This window comes from Vipera ursinii (genome assembly GCF_947247035.1).
Source record: "Vipera ursinii genome assembly, chromosome: 1".
Lineage (NCBI taxonomy): Eukaryota > Metazoa > Chordata > Lepidosauria > Squamata > Viperidae > Vipera > Vipera ursinii.
Genome location: NC_139512.1, coordinates 139,486,853 through 139,510,794, shown reverse-complemented (window position 1 = coordinate 139,510,794; position 23,942 = coordinate 139,486,853). Strand labels below are relative to the sequence as shown.

The 23,942-nt window shown below is 36.9% G+C and overlaps 1 protein-coding gene across 1 annotated transcript in view; it reads left to right on the top strand.

The window, feature by feature from the left end:
* LRP1B (LDL receptor related protein 1B) overlaps positions 1-23,942 on the top strand; it is a gene marked incomplete at both ends in the record, with an annotated part of 936,568 nt that overhangs the window by 152,965 nt on the left and 759,661 nt on the right.

Here is a 23,942-nt window from a genome sequence, read left to right as displayed (position 1 = left end):
TTATTATTATTATTATTATTATTATTATTATTATTATTATTATTATTATTATTATTATTATTATTATTATTATATCATTTTGTAAGCTGCCCAGAGTTGCTGCAACAGTGAGAGGAGAGGCATGCAAAACCAATCAATGCATAAATGAACCATAACTACCAAGAGTTTCCATCCTACAATCTTTCAGTTAGTATTTAATTTTGACTGTAGTTAGCAATTGCTTTCTGCTCTAAAAACTTTCTCCTAACTCTTATTGCTATCCTGGATAAGTAGTCTTTGACTTAGAACAGTTCATTTAGTGACTGACTGAAATTACAATGGCACTGGGGGGAAAAATGACTTATGACCATTTTTCACACTTACGACCATTGCAGCATCCCCATGGTCACGTGATCAAAATTCAGATGCTTGGCAACTAACTCACATTTAGGAGAGTTACAGTGTCCTGGGGTCAAGTGATCACCTTTTGCAGCCTTTTGATGAGCAAAGTCAAAGGGGAACCAGCTTCTCTTAACCACCATGTTACTAACTTAACCGCAGTGATTCACTTAACACCTGTGGCAAGAGAGGACATACAATTGGGCGAAATTCACCTCACTGACTCATAGTAACAGAAATGTTGGGCTCAGTTCTAGTCATAGGGGCTACCTGTATTCTCTTAACTCCCATCATAGTCACAATTCAAATAGCCACCTATTTGTAGTTCACCTTCTTAGTTTTTATTGCAGCACCTGGTTTCCTAGATGAATATCTCACCTTTGCCTAGGGAACTTAAGGTGCATGCAAAACACTTTTCACTAGTTGTGAGGTAGGGTGGGCTGAGGTAGAGCGACCACAGTGGACAGTGGACTTGCCCTAGGAGTTCCCTGATCTTATTCCAACACCTCAATGACTTCACAGTACATACTTTGCTCCAGGGAAGGAATAAAGAAGCTGCTTTTACTTAATCATAACAATAAGAGGTATCAAAAATAAGTGGAACAGCCATTTAACTCTTTCAAAGAACACCATCTTAGAAAATTGCTCTGTATTATAATAATTTAAATATAATGTGCCAGCTATCATCAGTCTATTATAGTGGATAATATCAAATATAATTGAATGTAATACCCCATGCTCCTGGCAGATAGCAGATTAATGTTAGAATCACAATCCCAATGTGAACTAAAAGTCACTGAGAGCTAATCAGCTGTTTACACTTAAGGGTGTTAACCAGATGATTAGTAACAATAATATTAAATAAGTGATTAGGCCTATAATTGTTGACTATATGGTATACAGATTTTTTTTTGAGGGAACTAAATACATACCAGGTAGTATGTGCAGTGTCCTGTACAACAAATTTAGACTCTGGAATTTCTAGATCAGGGGTGTCAAACTCGATTTCATTGAGGGCCGCATCAGCATTGCGGTTGCCCTCAGCAGGCCGAGTAGGTATGGCCAGGGTGGGTGTGGCCTACTGGGTGGGCGTGGCCAGAGTGCGTATGGCCTACTGGATGGACATGGCCAGCTCTACATCGTTCGCATCAAGGGTGCCTATTGGGGGCCTGGGCAAGAGTGGGACAGATCTGAGGGTCTCTGGCAGAAGGAGGGTCTCTGGGACAGGGCCAAGGCAGTGGGGGCCGTTCCCTCACTGTTTCTAGGATGGCTTCGTGGGCCACATGAAACCACTTTGCGGGCCGCATCCGGCCCCCGGGCCTTGTGTTTGACATGTCTGTTCTAGATGATATATTTACCTTGTTTTCCTGAAAATAAGACCCTACCAGAAAATAAGCCCTAGCATGATTTTTCAGAATGCTCGTAATATAAGCCCACCCTGAAAATAAACCCCAGTTAAGATTGTCAGCCAGATGGACCCATTTAGTACCATATCTCCCCTAACCAGAACCTAACCAGAAAATAAGCCCTAATGCATCTTTTGGAGCAAAAATTAATATAAGACCCATTCTTATTTTCTGGGAAACACAGGTATGTATCTAGCTCTATTTGGACATCTCTCCAAGTAGAGACATATGTGACAAAGAACATTCAGTATTTTCCTCAAGCCAAGATAAAAATAACTTTTGACTTAATTCTGGAACATGTGAATAATGTTGTCATTTATTAAATCTTATTTATTTGTGATAGATAATGCCCTAGAGTTAACAAATGAATTTAGCTTGTGCTGCTGTATTGTATTGACGCGGTGGCTCAGTGGGTTAGGACGCTGAGCTTGTCGATCAGAAGGTCAGCAGTTTGGTGGGTCGAATTCTGAGTGCCGCGTAACAGAGTGAGCGCCTGTTATTTGTCCCAGCTTCTGCCAACCTAGCAGTTCGAAAGCACGTAAAAATGCAAGTAGAAAAATAGGGACCACTATGGTGGGAAGGTAACAGCGTTCTCTGCGCCTTTGGTGTCTAGTCATGCCGGCCACATGACCACAGAGATGTCCTTGGACAAGCGCTGGCTCTTCGGCTTTGAAATGGAGATGAGCACCGGCCCCTAGAGTTGGAAACGACTAGCACCCATGTGCGGGGGAACCTTTACCTTTACCTTTATATGTATTGCATTTCGTTTGTACCAATATATTCACTCATATTCATTGCATGGTAGATTGACATGAAACTATATATTTGTATGCACAGTACATGAATAAATTAATTCTCATTTTAAAAAAATAATCAAAAATTTAAAGCAAGCAGAGATCTTGAAAGATGGTGACTATAGTCTATGTTTCTTGGTCAATTTCTATGAGATTATATAAAGCAGTCAATTGTCAGGAGAGAAGGAGGTATACTAAGATGTACCAGGTAAGGCTGACCTATTGGATTACTTCTGAAGTAGTTCATATGGATCGCCAGGGGGAGAGAGAGTGTGGACCAGGGATAGGCAACCTTGGCTTTTTTATGACTCATGGACTTCAACTCCCAGAATTCCTGAGCCAGCATAGCTCAGGAATTCTGGGAATTGAAATCCATGAGTCATTAAAGAGCCAAGGTTGCCTACCCCTGGTGTAGACCATTTAGCCTTTTCCTTGAACCTTATTTGCCTGTGATTGCCTGGTGGAATTCTAGTTTTGAAACTACACCCCTTCTTCCTGAAACTCCTGTGCACCTGATATCAGTGAATAAATGCTGAAGTTGAGAATTAATAGCAACAGGAGACATGAAACACAGTAGAATTGATACCTGACTGTTATTCCAGATGAGAATGGTTCTGTAGCACCACAATTTCCTTTGTCTTTGGCATGGCTTTTCTTTGCCAGCCATTAAAAAAAACATAAATGCTCCAGTCTCTGACTCGGCCTTCTCCTTCCTTTCTCCTGTGCCCCACCCCTTATTCTGTGAATGGATTAGATTTTTGGAGGCATTTATTTTCAGTGGGTTTTTGTAGTTGTTCTGGCTATTTGATGTGTCCCCCTAATTTTAGCTGTTCAGTGCCAGAACCTGTTCTTCCTTGCATGATCTTGGGTCCTTGCCAGAGGGTTACTGGCATTTTCTGAAGGCCTCCTGCTCTAGGGGCTAATTTCAGCGTTGCATGATGTGCCTTTCTTCCCAGGTAAACCAAACAGGAAACACGGCCAGGTGAGCTAATTTGGCTTTATTGTAAGGCTACATTAACAGAATCTTGCAGGTCTGAAAGTACAAATCTCCTGCCATCTCCTTTACAGCCTGAGAAATTAAGAAGGTTCCCTTTTGAGCTTCTTTCTCTACCCATTATGCAGCTGTGGGCTACATCCTCTCATATCTCACCATTCCCTACCAAGAAATGCCCCATTCCTCAAGGTCTTCCTCGCAAATAATTACATATCTTTTTCCCTTGTGTTGTTTTTTTTCCAAACCATTGCACAAGATGATTGGAAGCACTGCTTGTAGAGATACTGTTCCAGGATCATCATTGCCTTGGGGTTAACAAATTAGAGCTGCTTTGGGATCATTCTGCAGGCTACAGATCTTCTAATGCTATCCCCACCATTATAAGCTTATGGGTTACCTATTATGTGTTGATGGCACAGTATTTGTTCAGCTTTGGTTTGTGTTCCCAAGAACATGGCATGGGAGAGTTGGCAGGTAACATTTTTACACTGTTCTAGGAATTTTCAAGGTGGGCAGTTTTTCTGCTTCCAGCACTACATATAAGTTCATATAAGATGGTGGCTGCACCAATCTGGCATCCATCTTCCAACTCATAGAATAGATATAGCTTACAATTATTCTGTAAAATGTACTCTGAATGCCCAGTAAAAACAGCATAGGAATAATGTACATTTCACAGTGTTATGAAGAAAGTACTGGCAACTTTACATTTCAGAAAAGTAGGCCAAACATATGATTGAATAATAACTTTTTCCCCTGTCTTCCTTCTGTGTTAAACGACAAATTGACTTATTAGAATTTGTCTTTCTTCAGTTCAAAATATAGACCTAAAACAAAGCTTAATTTTCCAGGGAGCCTTGCTTTTAAAAATACCTGGTGAGTCAATTACAGAGCTATATTATGGAGCATATGAATGTATTTGGAGAAGAAAGAGATGAAGATAAGTTATTTAATTCAAGTCAGAGTTTGCTATTAAAAAAAATGTTCAGTCCAAAGAAATAAGGTTGAATCACCCAATGAGATAAGACAATTAGAATGGTAACATTAAAAGGATGATATTAAAGGTCTGAACTTGTATGAATTTACAAGTAGCACAAATGTTAGGGCTTACATCTTTTCATAAATGACAATGTTAGAATGAAATTCTATTCAGCATGAAGAAAGCAATAAAATCAGACTTTTAAGTCTTTGAAATTTGAATGCTTCAATAGACTGTGGAACTAGCCGTTACAGGAGTCTATCCCAACCTGAATAAAGAATTACATATCCAAGCACACACAAAGGAAATTAGATTAAAAAAAAATCCTTGACCAATTCTAGAATTGAAAATTCATTACATTCTTTTTATATATATAATGAAATCTGTGTAGGTACTTGGTTTCCCTGCCCCCAGGAAAAGAACTAGGGACTTGAACTCAGAGTTTCTCATTATCTTTCCAAACAAAGGTGATTGGTGGTGTTTTTACTGTTTTCATTCTCCCCCCTGTGTAAGTCTTTCATATTTTCACTGGACTCTAAATTACTTCAAAACAAGTGTGATTTGAATGTTCCAGCTTATATTCACATGTAAAGTACCATGTATGCTATACATTGAGAAGAGTGTGTGTGTGATTTTTTTCCCTCTCATAGCACTGCAACAGTTTGATGGAGCCTGGGGGAAATTGCTTGTGGCATTTAGAATTCCTATCAGAACAAACAAAAAAAATTAAATGCCTTAACATAAAACATAGCAATTTAGACCTAGACCTATGTCAACTGAATAAAGTTTTTTAGGAATAAGAACAGACATCACTTATTTTCCGAGATGGTGCAATGCAAATGTAATATTGCTTTGAAGCGATCAAGTAAGGTCCTAAGCCGGATTGGTTAAGTGTATTTTTACAAAGGAGTTAATCCATGTACCTTGCATAGAAGTATAAAATCACACCAAAATCTGATTGATGTCAGAACATTATTTGAAATTGTATCTAAAAAATCAGTACGTCATCATCCTGAAATGGGATCATTGTCAATCCTTCTTTTCACCAAATGTCTGGCAGATTCCTAAAACATCTATCCAAAAGGAAAGGAATGAAAAGTCAATAAAAGTCAACTGCTAAGCTTGTAAGCCGCCCTGAGTCTTCGGAGAAGGGCGGGATATAAATGTAATAAAAATAAAAATAAATAAATAAAATAAATAAAAGTAAAATAATTACGCAAAGATTTTCCGTTCCTTTTACATGCCGCATCCATCACAAGAGATCGCAGGAACCATAACACAAGGATTTATTCAATAAGGGGGAAAAAAAGATCAGTCAACAGCAACATAAAAACTAGGCCAATCTAACCTGTGGTTTCTCTTCATCGTGTAGATCAATATGGCTTGAAGTCACGTTCCATGAATAAATAGCTTCCAGCTCAAGGGATGGGCCTGTTGGTACAGAACAAGCAGAAGGTTTGTTTGTCTCTAAATAGGCCAATAGGCAACAGGGTTTGATAAATAATTGAACCCATGGGATTAGGGCAGGGAAAAACAAATGTCAACATTTTTGGGAAAAGTAAAAGGAACAGAAGCTGGTAAGTATAAAGCTGAAATGCCAGAGGAAAACTCTAGCACATTTGTGGTTTTTAATCACATGGCATCTGCCTCTATTACTTCTATAAATCAGATTCAGGCACTGGTATTACCTGTAATGTATTTTTGTAAATGTATACTGTACCTGTAATAATAGGCTTCACCTAGCCAGTCTAACTGATTTTTATAGGTGCATTTCATGCAGCATCTGTGGGGAAGGATGGCATGTGAGACATGGTTTCAGAACATTATCTCACGTAGCACATTCTAGCAAGAAGTGATGTCATTTGATGCATCACCTGCAAACACACAGAGGAAAAAAAAAATGTTTAAAGACCCCCCCCCACCTTAATATGAAGCAAACTAATGTCAGCCAGCGCACTCTGGAAACTGGAAATGCAAATTAATTTTTCATTTTAATTGTAGGTTGAAAGGCACAATGAAAGTCAGCAACAGCACTGAATATTTTTGAATATTCATAATACAGTGGACATCATTTTGAACACAGGAAGTAGATCTTATCATTGTGTAAAAATCTGCATTGCAGATGGTTGTCTAGATTTGGGCAATTTAGGTTTAAGCAGCACTGTCCTTAATGACAGATATCTGGAACTTCTGAAGCAAGAATTTCAAGGCAGATTGACTTTGGCGAAGAAGCATTCAGAATGAGTAAACCCATGAAGTTAAAACTGAATATCTTCTGATGTCAACTATTTGTCTGACTTGGCATGATGTAGGAGTGGCAATTTTCATGCTGGATGCTCAGGTACAGTCAAAGAATAGGACATGTATGAGACCTCAGTCTGTGAATCTGCAATATTTTGGTTAGTCTAAAGAAGCCAGGCATTTTGAAGGACTTGGTAAAACTAAGCCCAAATCAACTAGATATTTTTTTTGCCACTTGACAGATGCCTTTTCTGACAAGTATTATAGGGATGAAGGACACTAGCTTGATTTTGTTCTATTGCTGGTGTCTGCATTATGTTGAATTATATGAATTCAGTAATTGATATTTCAATGATCAACAATAATCAATATAATCAATAATTATATGATGTGGTCACTCTCTCCCCAAAGTTCCTGCAACTTCAGTCCCCTCTATCATTTAATCACTGTTACCTGCAGTCTTATTTGTGACCCTAATACCTGAGGTTCTGTGAAACAACCGGGCTACAGTCCTCTAATGTGAATGTGAAAATATGTGAGTAAAAGCTGCTGTCTTTCCATCATCAGGAATTTATTTTATATGTTGACATATTGCATTCAAAAAACCTTCCCATCTCCTCATAGAGTAACTCTTAGCATAGATATATAAACATAAAAAAACTACATAGAACTATTATAATAAAGACAATTAAAAACAGGAATAAAATAGTTGAAGTTTATTTGTTTATTTATTTATTAAATTTATATATATATATCTCCCAAAGGACTCAGGGCGGTGTACAGGGCAATAACTATAAAAACGAAGTACAAAAGTTAAAAAACAATTAAATATTATGCCCGAATATAAACAGTAATTAAAATTAAAATTAATTAAAATTACTGTTAAAATTAAAACTTAAAATTTAAAATTAAATTAAAAACCATGTTAAAACCCCAACCCTTAACCCTTAAGATTAAAATCTGAACTGAGTGCAGCAAGAATGCGCATAAAATGCATTTCCAAATGCGGAACTCAATGGAGTAGCAGCTCTTCACTTAGAACCTTGCTATTCCCACATGAGATAAAATTATATCTGGGTTTCTCAATCTTGATAACTTTAAAATGTGCCAATTTTAAATCCCAGAATTCCCTAGCTACCCATACTTGAAACCTTGTTATTTGAAACCATGTTTGAACCCTTGGTATGGAATAGGCAGAGCCATTCATAATATAGATCTCTTTATCTGGAGTTAAAATGCACTTCCCCCTTAATGTCTCTGTTGGCTTTGCAATACCCTATAGCTGAAGAATCAAATTACTGAAGTACTATGAGAGGCTGATCCAGGCTTTCAGTAATACTATCTTTTATTAACAATGCAAGTCTGATTTTCTACATTACTCCTCATAAAAGGGATGTCTGCAGAATTTTAAACGAAAGTTTGGCAGACTCTCAAAGCAGGGGGCATGGGGAAGAATTAGAATTTTAACTTCAGAAGTATTCTTCCTTTCTAAAACTGATTAGCATCGGGAATTGAGCCTTCAAATAAATATGAGTAAACTTTGGAGAGGGATAGTGTATTATCCAAAAAGAAGTTCTCCTTTGCTTATCAGTATGTTTCTTTTAATGCAGTAAGGATGTTTAAATGCTTTGTTAAAGAATCACCTTGCCATAGTTTTCTACTAGACTCAGTGCTGGTTTTCCTCCGACATACAGTTCTCACAATACCAGAGGGCAGGACAAGAAAGGAGAGATCCAACGTAGAAGTAAGGAGAAATTTTCTGAGAGCATGGAATCCCTTGCCACATTGGATTGTGGATGCTCCATCACTGGAGGCTTTCAAGAATAGACTGGACAACCATTTGTCTTGGACGGTATAAGGCTCCTACCTTGAGCAGGGTGTTGGACTAGAAGACCTCTGAGGTCCCTTGAAGCCCTACAATTCTATGATTCTATTGGGCAGTATAATGTTCTGATGGAAGTGCTACCTATATTTTATTGGGGGTGGAGATAGGTATGGGCAGGATGACAGAACATGGTAATGGCACTGGAAATTTGGGTAATTCTTATTTATTCATAAGCACCACTTAGAAAGAATCATCTGCCCATGGTATTAAGTTGCAGATGCACTTCTCTGCGTCAAACCCCAAGGCACAAATTGACAGGCACAGTATGCTTTGTCTGTCTGTCTGTTTCTGTCTCTCACACACAAAGGCCCAAAATAGTGCTTCTGTTTTCTCTAAAATACAAGCTGCTTTCCGTTTCGCTCTCAACCAGAGAGATGTATGCATAAACACAAGCACCTTCTATGTGTTAATAAATTGCTTCTTCAAACTTTATTGGCTTTTATGTTTTCAAAACGGTGGGAATTTCCAGCTTTTTTCTCAATGCCTTCCACATCCAACCTGCTGAACCCCAAACAGAAGAAATAATAGCTTTTGGAAAGACTATCAGGCAGCAAGAATCAGGCCACACTAGGTCCAGGCCTGAACAGCCAAACTACATCCCCTTATTTGTTTGGCAAATCCTGCGGTATGCCTTTGAAGTTATTTTCACTGAGCTTTTTAAGTCAGCTCCAAGTTTTCTCATAAATAAGGATGGGAAGTTTTATCTATGAGATTTCATGTGTAAGGTATATTATGCAGAATTGGGCCATTCCCAGGTGATCGTCTTAGATCTAATTGCCTAGACCAAAGGTAGGCAACCTTGGCTCTTTTATGACTCAGGGACTTCAACTCCCAGAATTCTTGAGCCAGCCATGCTGAGGGGAAAGGGAGAGGTTTGCAAGCTGAGCCATGCTGGCTCAGGAATTCTGGGAGTTGAAGTCCACAAGTCATAAAAGAGCCAAGGTTGCCTACCCCTGGCCTAGACACATACAAATACAGCATCAGCGTCTTAAATCTAGGATGGATTGATGTACAAGTACTAGTTCCTTTTTCTTAAGCTCCCAGACCAGAGAGATACAAATGGTAATTATGTCATACCCCATATATGAGTATTACATGGCTATATTTTACAAAGAAACAAGAGAATCTGCATTGCTTACTAATACATTCTTAAATATATAGAACATTACATTTTTTTATAGAGATACCTCTTTATGTTCATAAATAAAACACACCAAGGAATTTTAAAATAACTGAAATAAGTAATAAAAATATAGCAATAAGTAACAATAATAATAATAAAACAGTGGAACTGCTTGCCTTCAGAAGTTGTGGGTACTTCATCACTGGAGGCTTTTAAGAAGAGATTTGTCTGAAATGGTATAGGGTCTCCTGCTTGAGCAGGGGGTTGAACTAGAAGACCTCTAAGGTCCCTTCCAGCTCTGTTATTCTGTAGTAAATAATATTCTGTGGTAGTGTAGTGTGCTCTGAAGCAGATGTGGCTTGCAGATGTATGTTCTTTAATTCTGTTGTTGTTATTATTATTATTATTATTATTACATGGCTCATATTTTGGGAGTATTGCTTTTAGTTTAGAATCACTTATATCAGGAGTTTATTAAAAATAAGTCAGAAGATTAATCAGTTTATTTAAACTGAGTGTGAGCGATTGCATGGGTACAGATAAACTTTATACAGTATTTATTATTATTATTATTATTATTATTATTATTATTATTATTATTATTATTATTATTATTATTATTATTATATTTATATACCGCCCTTTCCCGAATAGCAGGTTGGATCTTAATTAGTCATTTGGGAGTGTAACTGTAAATATCATTTAATGAACCAGTATTTAGACCAATAGAGAACCATGGAAGCACATATTCTTTAGTAGAATACTAAATCATTTTTCTATTAAAACAGATATGATTGTCAGCAATCCGGATAACCACTTCCTTTTGCATAATACATTCAGATGGAGGCTACCCAATCAGTTGCCTGAGATATTTTAATAAATATCTCAACAAAACAAAATAATTGGGTTTTCAATACTGAGCTGTGAAATTTAATACAGTATTCTATGTAATGGTTCTATAATATTTTCAGACTGAACATTCCCATTGATTTATTGTCAATGTTTATAATTTACATTACCAAATGTCATCCATGAACTCAAGGGACATAGGCCTTGTGTAGGAGTGAAAAATGTTGGAGCTTTCATCTCTTGAAGTGTGCTGGTCATTGAAGAAATAAAGATGATTTCACTTGACATCTCCTGCACCCTTGCTCTGTAGCACCAGGCTGAGTTTCTTGTAATTATTGCAATGTTAAGAACAAGCAGAGCTAGTCATGTATTTTAAAGAGTATGTACATTTGCCCGCAGAATTTTAGTTGAGGAGAAGGGTTGAGTCATCTGGGTCTTCAGGTACTTTTGAGAGTTTGAATTTCACTGAACTGAAGGAGGCTGCTTGCAAACTGCAGGGAATGTAATGTAATGGGAATAATATCACCCTAAATTTCACTTTTTCTAGAGAAATTGGGTGGCGTTTTTTTCTTCCTTATTCTGCCCAGATATTTCATCGTTTTATGTTAAGCTGTTAAGTGGATTGTTTAAAATTTATTTTAAAATCAAACTGATGGTATAATTTATAGCTGTTCTGGAAACTGGCTGAAGGAAATGTAATGAATGAATGAATCAGGAATGGCCCCTTTGTTCTAGAATGTTTATATTTCTTAAAATTCTAACAGCTTGTGAAAATGATCAGGAAGTTGATAATCATCAAAACAAGTGGAAACAGTTTAATACAAATTCCCCTTTCACACCCAACTTACCTATACTGTGGTATTAAATTATTCTCCAGATTACTTGAAACACCTTCAAGCTAGCAGGGTTAATACAGTCCCATTGCTCTGATGATAGAAGTGTTGCTGGATTTTTATGCTATTCTTGATGTTTTCAGCCTGGGATATTTTGATTATCTTACAGTTAGAATATTTGAAGCACTTGGGCTCAGCCTGCATCTGAAACCTTTATAGAAACAGATAATTTATCCAACAGCATTTATTAAAATTTAGCAATTATAAAAGTAGAGCAGCTGTGCATGTAGATATGGGCTGATTTATTTATTTATTTTTGTGCTTTTAAGTTAGTGATAACTCTTAGCAATTGCTTGTAAATCTCCCCAAAATTTTCTTTGCAAGAGTTTTGGAAGTGGTCATCCTCAAAATATTCAAAGGAATAATCTGTCAAAGTCCCTGTACCTCATATCATCTACCTTTACGTTTACAGGCAAGTTTGTTTGCTTGTTTGCTTGTTTTTGTGTCTTCCAGTCAGCTTTTGATTCCTGATGATTGTCTGGACAAGTCCCTGCATTTTCCTTTGCAAGGTTTTTCAGCAGTGCTTTACCCTTGCCTGCTTCTGAGGGTTGAGAGAGAGTGGCTGGCTCAAAGTCATCCACTTAGATTTATATCTAAGGCAGCATCAGAATTAACCTTCTCCTGGTTTCTAGCTTAGTGTCTTAAGTGTTCTATGTAAGTGGTTTTCATGGCAGATAAAACATAAAAAGGTTTCCAAATAAGAGAAAAATATTAGAATAAACCAAGCAGACAGTTTAACACCCTCTATTCAACACATTACACTCAGGGGAATACATACGATAACTCCCAACTAGAGGGAGTACAAATGCATAAAGTTTAATTTTTAAAGATTTCTTCCCGCCCCCCTCTGCTATAATGGCATTTCTTATTTCCATTGTTTGCATGTTGTTGTTTTTTCATGGACCCATATGAAATATGAGAGGTTGTAATTTTTACATGCCAAATGCAGTATGGACTGTTGTTTATTATAAATAAATTCTTGTTAGGTACCTGCGACAGACTGATGAATATCTTTCTCATTGGTAGGATTATATCTTGTGATAATATTCAGTTACCAGATCATTTTTAAAATGCAAAGAACTATTCTCATATGCAATGTCTTCCCCTTCTCTTGTTATTTTCTAATATTTTATAATTTGATTCTTTTCCCAAGCTGTTTTATAAAACTTTCAAACAAGGGAGCTGCTTTTTAATGACACTGTAAACAACATCTTGGATGTTGAACTGTTTTACTAGTCAGTTAATCTTTCTGAATTGTTTGATGAAAGCTCCACCATTATCATGTTAGACCACAAATACTTTGTACATAAACATTATTTCCCCAAGAAGCCACTAGTCTATTAATAGTGTCACTATTTTGTCAATCCCATTTACCGTGACTTTGGCAAAGACCTTTGGCTGTGATTCAAAAAGTTTATCCCATTCTCTCACTTTGGATAAGCATTAGGTTTTATTCTTCCTCCGTTCTAGAACCTTCTCACCCTTATAAATATTCCTGGCAATCTTTTGTAATTCAGTTACTGCAGCTCTTGTGACAGCTAAAAAAAACAACAGCTCCTTGGCAAATAAGTGAAATAACATTATTTTTAACAAATTGGATAGAATTTTCAAGCTTCTGTAGACAGAATTTGTCTACAATTTGTTAAAAATAATGCTACCAGTGTCACATTTTATATTGTTATGCTCACTAGATTTTTTTTCTTTCTTTTTCTGCAAATTCCTATCAGTATTCCTTTTTTTTTCTTATGATTGATAGCTTTGTGTGTTTGGGTGAAAGCTTTTTGAGGGGTCCTTGGTGCTCTCTGAGTTTGCTTGTTGATGTCACCTAGTTTGGGTAATGAAATGTCTACAAGAAAACAACCAAGCTCAGAGAGCACCAAGGGACCCCCCCTCCATTTCAACCCTGAGCTACAAATATTCTCTTTTATTGGAAAGCTTTTTAGTTCTTCAACTTTTTGTTTTTGTATTGACTGAAAAAAATGTTTAACCTCTCCTTTTTCTAATAATCAGAAACTAATTACAACATTAGCCATTATAAAAAGAGAGATGGTCTGAAAATTATTAAGTCAAGTATCAGGACTAGTGTGCAGAAGAAGTTAATTACTATGAAAATATAATCATGTATAAGCTATAAGGGAATAAACTATAGCAAGGAGTGCTTTAATGATTTTATTCATATATTTCTGAATAAGATTATGATGGATTATTTATATAAAAAGAACATCTACAAATAAAAATACTCATCTTGCATTTTGTGGGAAATAGCAGGCTTTTCCTCCCCCCCCCCTTCCTAGATCTTTGGAAACCATACAGAGGCCAGAATTATTTAGAGATTATGGTCTGGGCTACAAGCCAAGTGCTAATTGTTACTAGGCTAGAGAAATGGGTTGTGACATCTGAGTTGTCTTACATTTGACTCTTTGTGCTTAATACATAGACAGTGTTTGCTTTCTTGCAGAAAAGAAAGTAGTTCAACACAGAATGGAAACACTTGACCACTTTGTTGAATCTGAGAGCTTACATTATATACTAGCTGTATTAAAAGAATTGGAAGTAGGAAGAGCAGGATAATATCCCTATTCTGATTCCCAGCACCACAACTCTGACTGTGTTGTTATGTACAGATATGGAAATAGGTAGTACTTAACATATGAACATGATTGAGCCCAAAATTTATGTTGCTAAGTGAGACAGTTGTTAAGTGAGTTTTGCCCCCTTTGATGATCCTTCTTGATACGGTTGTCAAGTGAATTATTTAGTTGTTAAGTTAGTAACATGGTTGTTAAGTGAATCTGGATTCCCCTTTGACTTTGCTTGTCAAAAGGTCACAAAAGATGATCACAGGACACTGCCACCGTCATAAATATGATTCAATTGCCAATTTTGATCACATGACCACGGGGATGCTGCAATTGTCGTAAGTGTGAACAATTGTCATAGTGCCATTATAACTTCAAAAGGTCTCTAAACAAACTGCTGTAAGTCAAGGACTATCTGTAGAATTGCCTACAACTTAGTTTCTATCAAGACATCTACTTTTCAGTCAGACTGATTGGGGACATGTTGGTAAGGAAACATTTGGGGCAGATTGCCTTTTTGACCACTTTTTCCATCACATGGCCCATCTGCTCTACCACACAGCAACATTATTAAGGATTTTTGTGTACGTGAGTCAAGTGGAATTCAGGTATCTCTTTCCCTTTTTCTTTTTTTTTCCTGTTAAAATAATTAATGCTTTCCTGCATTTTCAAAGGAATGTAGACTTTATGTCTAAATTCTTGGATGGGACAGAAGCTTTTTCATGGTCTGGTTCGAATAGAACAAAGACAAGTAAGTCAATTCTCTTCAGGAATATTATTGCCACAGGAAAAAAAGTCCTTTTCTACTTTCTGTCAGCTTGAGAGATCTTGTTGATATGCTGCTTAGCAAAGCTGCTGCAGTGGAATAACGGACACAATGGGGGACTTACACGGATTGTGTGCTCATTTGCACAATGACAAATGAACCTGGGAAAGTGTATGTTCCTATTCAGACTTTCCAGCCTAGGTTAAATTAATGGTTTGCTAAGGAGAGATGGATGGAAGGAAATGTATAAGAACTTGTGGTTCATAGTATTTATCATGTGGCTTACTGTATGGAAAACTAGGAAGTACAAAAGTAGAATAATCATGCTCATCCTGCTTCACCCAGATTCAAAGGCTAGCAGCCAGAGATTCAAGGATACAGATCTTAGTTATGTTTTATTACAGATACTAGAAAGAGACATAATTAGAATAGAAAACCAGGAAATGACAGCTATAATTATCTCCATCCATCCATCTATCCTCAAGTTGCAATCTGATATCTCTTTCACCCCCCTTTGCATCCTAATGGATTGAAAGCTAGTTATTTCTTAGCAAGAGAAGCGGTTGACATCTTTGTACTGTTATTATGGCATGCTGTCTGATGTCGGGCTCTGTGCACTTGACTGGAAAAGGCTTTTAGCCTTCATCCCGTATCAGAAACTTGTATCAACTTTCTCAATGGCTGAGGAAATCCATTCCTCTTGCTGGGAAAACTGATATTGTAAAATCAGATCATGATGCTTCATTCACCAGGCTTCTTTCATTCAATGAAGATGTAAAAAGAATACTTAAACTTACCTTGTCTTTAACTTTGGAATATTCCTGTTAATTAAATAATGTGCAATTTATTTAATTGATGGAATGATTCCCAAGTTAATATTTTTTTCTTTCTTTCTAAGAGAGCAATAATTCAAATTCAGTGGCAACCTTTGGAGGGCCCCCGAGGTCTGCACCCAAGAGTTTAGGGAAAGTAATACAAATTTGATCATTCATGTCTTATCAGTTCAGGAAAAGCAACTAGCAGCATTTAATTGGGTACTACAAAAGATTGTGTAGAGACTTCACAGAAGTTCATATGATACATTTTTAAAGGCCTGGTGTCATCAGTGGACATTGCTTGTAGACTTGTGTGTGTGTGTGGAGGGGGGGAATATTCACTGAATAATTTTGAGGTAAATCAATAAAGATACTTGGAGTGATATTTATTAATAGATCCCACAACTGAAATGTATTTATTTTTTTGACTATAACTGTAACATCAAAGAGGTAATAATAATAATAATAATAATAATAATAATAATAATAATAATAATAATAATAATAATAATAATTTGGAAGTGACCTTGGACATCATCTAATCCAGACATGTCAAACACAAGGCCCGGGGGCCAGATCCGGCCCACGAAGTGGTTTCATGTGGCCCGCGAAGCCATCCTGGAAACAGTGAGGGAATGGCCCCCACTGCCTTGGCCCTGGCCCAGAGACCCTCCTCCTGCCAGAGACCCTCAGATCTGTCCCACTCCTGCCCAGGCCCCCATACGCACCCTTGATGCGAACGATGTAGAGCTGGCCATGCCCACCCAGTAGGCCATACACACTCTAGCCACGCCCACCCAGTAGGCCATGCCCACCCAGACCATACCCACCTGGCCCCCTGAGGGCAACTGCAATGCTGATGCGGCCCTCAATGAAATTGAGTTTGACACCCCTGATCTAATCCAACCCCCTGCTCAGGCAGGAAACCCTATACCATTTCAGACAAATGGCTGTCCAGTCTCTTCTTAAAAACTTACAGTGTTGGAGCATTCACAGCTTCTGGAAGCAGGCTGTTCCACTGATTAATTGTTCTAACTGTCAGGAAATTTCTCCTTAGTTCTAGGTTGCTTCTCTCTTTTATTAGTTTCCATCCATTGCTTCTTGTCCTGCCTTCAGGTGCTTTGGAGAATAGCTTGACTCTCTCTTCTTTGTGGCAACCCCTGAGATATTGGAACACTGCTATCATGTCACCCCCAGTCCTTCTCTACATTAAACTAGACATATCCAATTCCTGCAATTGTTCCTTGTATATTTTAACCTCCAGTCCCCTAATCATCTTTGTTGCTCTTCTCTGTACTCTTTCTAGAGTCTCAACATCTTTTTTTACATTGTGGTGACCAAAACTGGATGTAGTATTCCAAGTGTGGCCTTACCTAAGCATTGTAAAGTGGAATGAACACTTCATGTGATCTTGATTCTGTCCCTCTGTTAATGCATCCTAGCACTGTGTTGGCTTTTTTGGCAGCTGCAGCACATGCCTATGCTTACTGCAGTGCCAAGCTGAATCATCTGATTATCATGAAACATACATATCTTGGGAATTCAAAAATATCACAGATTTATAATATTTTCACAGTTTCGCATCATTTTTCCTTTCCCAGCAACTGTATGTTATTTGCTGATTTTTATCCTACTGAAATATGTGTGCAATTTCTGCTATATTATTGTTCGTAAGTATCCTCATTCTTTTATTGCTGATTTTGGTAGGTAATCTATCTGATGGATTTCCTTCTTTATTTGGCTTAAGCTGCTGCCTCAAATATCGCAGAACAGATATCGAGTGTTTGAAGCAGGGGAGTCTTACTGTAAGTAAGGTTGCAATTCTCCTATAAAGGCAGAGGCTGATGTTAATATCAAAAGGATTTGCTTCATATCAAAGATTAACAGTGCAATGTGATATTCACATTAATTTCCAAGTGGCATTAGTTATCCTATCGCTTTTCATCTCTCCTGGGCTTGGATGTTTTTGCCGAATTTCCACAGAAACTGATGGAAATGTCTTTGGGGGCACTGAAACTGCAGTGTTATTCACCTACTTATTTTTAATAAGCCTACAGACTCCTCGATCATTTGGCTTTGTGACTTTATGTGCGACAATATGAAACTTGGCATAAATGTGATCTGAAATGCATGGGAAATTTAGAAAGATTATTAATCACACATAGGGATGTAGCAACACAGATCCCAGGCTTCGGAAAAGGGCAATAGATTTAATACCACACACTTCTGGTTGGTAAAATGAGGACCCAGATTGTTGGGGGCAATAGGCTGACTCTATAAACTGCTTACAGAGGGCTGTAAAGTACTGTGAAGTGGTGTATATAAATCTGAGTGCTATTGTTCTAAAAATGTCTCCCATGCTCCAGGATTTCACAGATTTAAAGCAGGGATGTTCTTGTGTGTTGCTAAATGCCCTAATTCTTACACTATGGAACATCCTTGCTGGACATTTTCTTCCTTTACTCTGTAACACGTTTTGCTTGAATTTTCATGTGAGAAGGGATTCACTCATTTATTACAATTCCTCTTATGTCATCACTAGTTCAAAGTAAACTTCACTAAATTCATCCTCTATGGCACATACCCATGCTTAGGTTCCATGTATATGTCCTTTTTTTCTATGGGTGATATGAAAGGCCAGCTGTAAGATGGAATGCCAACCATGGGTCAGTTTTGTCTTCATAGAATCAAGTGATAGTTGGGCTTTAATCCTCTTTCTCTACCGAGCAATTCCACTCATAAATGATGAGTTTATATATCATAAATTTAAGGAGTCGTTTATCAGAGAAAAGTGCAAATTGTTTTTCTTATGTTGCTTTTACTGCGATTTTTTTTTAGTTGTTTTAACAGAGGAAGAAGAAGAATGCTCCTGAGCACACACATGTAGGAACAATCACTCACTAGTGTAGCAGATGCTACATTCATAATCACAAAAAAGCATATTCAAACCACAGCCCAAAAATAATATTAGAGAATTTTGTTAAACCCATGGATTAAATTAAAATTAAAGCTAAATCCATGGATTTATCTTACCTAATTCATGTTTACTGAATTGCCATCCTTATTAAGACACAGTTACCTTTTGTACTCTACACATTGTGGGATTTTATGAGCGTTTCTTATTGCCTACAAAAAATGCTTACATAGTATTGGGGAAAGTTGTTTAGGCAAATGATTTTACAGTTGTGTACTTATTTATTTTTAAAAAAAATAAACTGAAGGATAATATTGATACTCCACAGAGCAAATCTGTAAGGAGTGCAGGCAAAACATAACAGCAATTTTGTATAAGCTGAACAGCGTTCCTATTAAAGAAGAATGGGAATGTGCCTGCTGTGATACTTCAGTGGATGTCCTCCAAACACATCACATTGTCTTACATAGGCTAATGGCTGAATTGGTGCATATGTGAGAAAAAAGCAGATCTAATTACACATTTCATTTAATTCCTTCTCTTCAGAGGCATGGCTGGGCTGAAAGGCCAGAGGTGCTTAATTCTTTTACTTCAAAATTGACCAGGCTGTGTGCAGTCTTTTTCCTCTTAGTAATTTCTCCTAAAATGGGAACAGAAAAGGAAGTTTGGTGGCATTATGCTGCAGGAGCCTTTATCCTTATCTTCTCTGTACTTCATCAGGGTATTCAGGAAGATGGATTGTAAGTTTATGCAGTCACAATTTACCCAGGCATAGGTGATTTCTTTTATTTAGTGGTTCACATTTCTAGAGGGGTTGATGAACAATTATATTAAACAAAGATGCTGTTAATGAAGTTGTACGGCAGGAGTTTGACATCATATGACATCAACAATTGTACAAATAGCAATGTATGGCGTTGCTTTATGGTCCTTGTCTATTCCTATGAGTAATAGTATACATCAACCTTCTTCAATCAGTTGTCCCAAATGTGTTGGACTACAACAGCCATAATTCCCAGTTAGTACGTCATGTATTACCTGGGAATTGTCATCTGATACATCTGAAAGGCCCATGTTTGAGGCGGGCTGATATATGTTATGCAGACTGCACTGTTTTCACTGATGAAAGGGGTAGAAAAATCACATTTATCAGTAGCTGCAGACCATAATATATTCAAATTTGTAGACAATCAAGTGTTTGGACATCATAGGTTTACTGGGAAAAAAGCTTGTAAGATTCTAATATTTTTATATAATTTTTGAAAAATGCATATTTTAAATTGTGATATTAGGAGATTAACTTTAGGAATAAAAGGATGTTAAAATAGATTAGATATCATGGCTCAAGCATCTAAAAAATGTCAGCATTTGACTGTACATCATTCATTCAAAGGTTAAAATGACATAAGAAATGTTTTTCTTGTACTATTTTTAAGTTCTTATATAAAACATTCATTCTCAAATGATCTTTTTTAAAGCTTGGTTTATAAATGAAGATTAAAAACATGCCAGATTAGAACAGTAACTATTTTTCATTATCATTATGTCCTATAAGTCTGTCATCTTTTGGAGGGAATTCTCATGTAAAGACTAGTCTTTGCTTACAGAATGAGGTACCATATCAAATGCATTGTGTGCTGGGTGTGGACAGTTATCACTGCTTTACTTTTAATGATTTTCCTGCCATCTGGGAAAGATGCACAGTTTTTCTTCAATTCACTATTGAAAAATAATTTTGCATACACCTGTGCTAATAATTTCCAACCATAATACTTGGTAGAGGTAGAAGAAAACCCAAGCTTCAAGAGTTTAGTTCTTTAATCTTCTAAAAACTTCCCATGCTTTTTAGACATATCAACATACAACACACTGAACAGAAATCATACACTAAGCCAACATTTGTGTAATTGTGGTTTAAAGAATAACCCATAATTACTGGTTTGCACAACTCAGCAATTCAGCAATTATGATTTAAAATTTAAAATCTGCAGTGCTCTTGTTCACTGAATGTAGTACCCCCAATGTCAACCAAATCATCGTTTGAGTTAACATGATGGTTGAACTCAGCCATTGTTTTCTCTTAACTATGGAACAAAAATTGCAACTCCCAGATATAATGTGCCAATTAATCTGACTACCGTTGACTACTGTTGGGTATTGGGAAAAGAACATATGGCATTTTTACATAAAGGATTTGCACTTTGACACCCCAACTCAAGCTCTGTTTCTGGCTTCAGTAACAAAGATTGTTGATGTCTATGGAGATTCTCTTCCAGGTCATGGTTGTCCCAAAGGTGCTTTTTCAAAAGGCAACTGGACTTTCTTCATTTTTACCTTGAAGACGTTTCGCTTCTCATGCAAGAAGTGAAGTGAAAAAGCTGGTGAATAAGCTTCTTGGATGAGAAGTGAAAGTCTTCAAGGGAAAACAAAGGCAGTCCAGTTGCCTTTTGAAAAAGCACCTTTGGGACAAAGGTTGTTTATATTTTATCAATTAAGATATTTGTAAATGTTTTAACTGTCTTATGTTAATTGTCAAATTCTTGCGCTAAAATCATTGTCTTACTGCAATATTTTTTTTCTTTTTCAATAAAGGGGAAAAGTGATGTTTTGAAAATAATTATTTAACATAATTATGGATTTGAAACCAATTATTCTTTTTAAAAAATGCCTAAGAAGAGAAATGGAAGTGAGATAGATCCATGTAACTTCCTTGTCATGGTTTCGACAAATGAAACCCTTCAAAAGAACTTCAAGGCATTGTTTACCTTAAAGAATCTTTTATTTGGGAAACAAAGTATCGGCACTACATAGTTGAACCCAAAAACTTAATTCCCCTTCCCTGGATACAAAGTAATAAAGTACAATTCCCACCCCCAATAAGAAGTCATAAATTACATTCCCCAATTAGCTTGAAGCGCCTCCCCAACTCTCCAGCCCACCAAATGTTATCAATTCTGGACCCACTTTGTCTTTGGATTCCCACGGCAGAGTTATTATTATTATAGCTAACTGAACTCTCATCCCAATCACCCCTCCCAGCACCAACAGATTCTAAAAGCATAGAGAAAATGGCTGCATTTTCATCTGTTGTCAAAGCAAGAACATCCGATGTTAGCAGCGTTGACATCCCTCATTTTTTGCTAGGAATCCCTATGTCCATGTCCATGTATTCCCAGATACTGACTATTTCCAACCTTCTTTTCTATCCCAGTTTTTACCAAATATCCCCAATAAATTGTGGTGGTACAAAATGGTTTTCCTGCATTAGCTTTGGGGCACAATGCATACACAGACAATAGAGATGAGCTTTTTCTAAACACTCCTTAGTTGCATGGCTTAGCTCATCCTATTTATGCTTCTGCTAGTGAGGACATATCACATCACATGATGTGGAAAAGCTATAGAATAAGCATGAGAGTTTATTGTAAAGATGATCTAGTTTATTACCTTTTTAATTTGGGGAGACTGTGGTTACAAATTAATCTTTTAAAATAGACTTTAGTATAACTGAGCAGGCTACAGTACGGAACAGTGGAAAAGTGAATATTTTTTTCCCCACTGGTGTTCCTTTCTACCATTGCTTACGAGCCATTCAACTTGGCAAGCATGGTGAATAGATAGTGTATACTGAAACAGATACTGGTTCGTGTTGCTTGCTTACTGTTTAGACTATTCTGCAGGGCTTCTCAGAAGGAACAGAAGATTTATTCATGGCACTTTGCTTTTCCAGAGAAAGAATCCTTTTAATAAGAAATCATTTCTTTTCCCTCTCAAAGCTTTCAAGTGTGTGAACATGTCTCTATGTGTGCATGTGTGGCCGCAGACACCCCCACCACCCCACACACACATGCACACGTCAGTGCTGAGATATACGAGGCAACCAATGGTGGGGAAGAGTTGTGGTTAATTTTCAATCCCTCACAAGCCCTGTCTGTGTGGTAGAGCTTAATAGCTTTCTGAGAGAACTGAAGTCTCATTTTGCACCTCCGTGAATTTAAATCCAGGTCACAGAGAAGGCAAATAGCAAATGACACATTTACCATGCCACCCAGCTGCCTCTCCAAATACAGCAAGAATGCTTCTGGAACAGACACTGCACGCGGATACCAAGTTCTATGCATTTCACTTTGTTTGCAAGAGAAATACAAAATGCTGCTCATCACAACACAGTGGCTATTTTGCTCTTTTGCAAAATCCCCCTTTTCAAGACTGCAAAACCTGTTTATCTGTAAAACATGTCAAACATTAAAAAAAAAGCTGTCCTTTCCTATAACTGAGCATGCTATTTCCGATCATAGAGCCACATTCAAAGGTCCTGCAGCCAGCCATCAAAGGAGCCAAATAATTTTTTCACTTGACTAGGCAGCGAGACAAGACGTAATACAAAATCACGGAATTTCTCCTTCTTGCATTTTTCCTACCAGACAGAACATTTTTCAAGAGTTGCATTGCTTATGTGTTTTTTTTTTCCTTCGCTTCTTTGAATGTCAGGAGTGAACCTCATTTTTTTTATTTTTTTTTTGCAATTTGGTAGTTGTGTGTGCACATTTGGATTTGGAAACTGCAGAGGAAAAAGATCACCTGTTGACAAAACAGTGGGTTTTTTGGGAGGGAGGTTTTTTGCATAAAAAAAAAAACCTTAGTGCGATCATATGGATTGGAGTTTTGTTTAGTATTTCTAGAGTGTCCTTGTAACAGTCAATTGAGTGAAAAATGGAAGAAATATGTTGCTCTCCATATCTTTCTGGATACTGTAATTGTCTTCTGAAGGCTTCCTCCAAATATATCTTCCAAGTGAAAGGACATAGGAGAAAGGACAATGGATTTTGCCATCTTCCTGACTATGGACTGTTTTCCCCAGAGAGTTTTATGTGCTCTTTACATTCCATTGTCTTTGATTTAATTACAATTTTCTCATCGTTTGTTTTACATTTGCTTGTTATAGATACTTTGTTTAGAATGTATTAACCTTTTCTGAAAACTTCCCAGGAAATGTGTTATTAAATATCTCTATCTACAGTTATAGCTATATCTAAAAGAACACTAATGGAGGATTTCTTTTTTACATACCGTAATTTTATTAAAAATTACAATGAAAAAGGTAAACAAACTAATGCAAACTGAAAGAAATAAAAGAATAAAAAGAAATAAATCAAAAGTGCAGAAAAGAAAAAAATGGAAAGACAAAGGAAAGAAAAATAAGATTACAGTAAAGAAAAAGAACATATAAAGAAATGACTTCCTTTTTCATCACAACAAATACAAACAATCTTAGTAATTTATTACCTTCTCTTAAAATGTAACAAATGATCTCTTCTTATACTTC